The sequence below is a fragment of the Microtus ochrogaster genome, chromosome 19 (assembly GCF_000317375.1).
Source record: "Microtus ochrogaster isolate Prairie Vole_2 chromosome 19, MicOch1.0, whole genome shotgun sequence".
Classification (NCBI taxonomy): Eukaryota; Metazoa; Chordata; class Mammalia; order Rodentia; family Cricetidae; genus Microtus; species Microtus ochrogaster.
In genome coordinates this window covers 46,171,350-46,172,863 of record NC_022021.1, presented here as the reverse complement: position 1 = coordinate 46,172,863, position 1,514 = coordinate 46,171,350, and the positions used below count along the sequence as shown (strand labels likewise).

The 1,514-nt window shown below is 49.1% G+C and overlaps 1 protein-coding gene across 1 annotated transcript in view; it reads right to left on the bottom strand.

Moving 5' to 3' along the window:
* Window positions 1-1,514, bottom strand: part of Fam173b (family with sequence similarity 173 member B) — a 24,148-nt gene that overhangs the window by 14,714 nt on the left and 7,920 nt on the right. The gene's annotated exons all lie outside the window — the stretch shown is intronic.

The window sequence follows — 1,514 nt, the reverse complement described above, 5'->3', positions numbered from 1 at the left end:
CCAGCCCTGGAACTAGTTCTTGTAGACCAGGCTGGCCTCAAACTCACAGAGATTTGCCTGCCTCTGCCTCCCGAGTGCTGGAATTAAGGGCGTGCGCCACCACCGCCAGGCAAAAGGTACTTCTTCAGAGCTATTGGGAAAGAGGAAGGGATTGGGGAGAGGGGAGATACGGTAGTTTTAATGAGAGTGGTCCCATAAGCTCATATAGTTGAATACTTGGTCCCCAGTTGGTGAAACTATTTGGAAAGGATTAGTACGAGTAGCCTTGCCAATGGCGGTGACACACGCCAGCACTTGGAAGGCAGATCTCTGAGTCTGAGATCTACAGACCTACAGAGAGGGTTCCAGGACAGCCGGGGCTACACAGAGAAACCCTGTCTCAAAAGAACAAAACAGAGAGGCTTTGTTCAAGGAGATATGTCACTGGGAGTGGGCTCTGAGGTCTCAAAAGCCTATGCCATTCCTAGCTGGCTTTCTGTCTTCTGCCTACAGGTCAGACAGGAGCTCTCGGCTACTATTCCAGCACCCTGCCTGCAGCCGTGGTCCCACTGTGATGGGGATGGGCTCTAACCCTGTAAGCCCAACACTCTTTCTTCTATAAACTGCCTTGGTTATGATGTCTTACCACAGCAATAGAAAAGTAACTAAGACAGGAGCTAAGAGATAAAAGGGGGGGGGGGGCTGGAGAGATGGCTCAGTGGTTAAGAGCATTGCCTGCTCTTCCAAAGGTCCTGAGTTCAATTCCCAGCAACCACATGGTAGCTCACCACCATCTCTAATTGGGTCTGGTACCCTCTTCTGGCCTGCAGGCATACACACAGACAGAATATTGTATACATAATAAATAAATAAATATTTTTTAAAAAAAAAGAGAGATAAAAGGGGAATGAGCAGGACCAGAGTGCATTATGTACACGGACAAAAGTCCACAATGAAACCCATTATTTCATATAATTAATATAATATTTAAAAAGACTACTACTCCTTTTGATGAAGATCCCATGCAAAAATGTTGTATCTAAAGTTCTATAGTTCATGGACAAGACCCGACTAACCCAAAGTTTTCTGTGTTTTGTCAAAGATCTTGCCTTGAGTATCAGGAGACACTTAGGCTTGTGTTGGACAAATGCATCCCTGGTTCTGGCTCAGCTAACCCTAGTGGCAGGAAACCATGGCTGAAAATGTGCACCTCTCTCCAGCAGTGGCTGGCAGAGCAGACGGGAAAATGAAAGTGAATCACGGATAATGCGCAATGAAAATGACCTGTCCAAAAGCTGCAGCACCCAGGAACTCACGGCAGCTGTGGTCGCCTGCATGGGACCTGTATGAGATCAAGCCAGTCAACCTAGCTTGGAAGGAGGAGAGGAGCTCCCAGGCCCACCCCAGGCAGAAGACAGCACTCAGCAGTGGGCAGTGGTGGAAGGGGGAGAGGAGCTCCCAGGCCCATCCCCAGCAGAAGACAGCACTCAGCGGTGGGCAGTGGTAGAAGGGGGAGAGGAGCTCACAGGCCCATC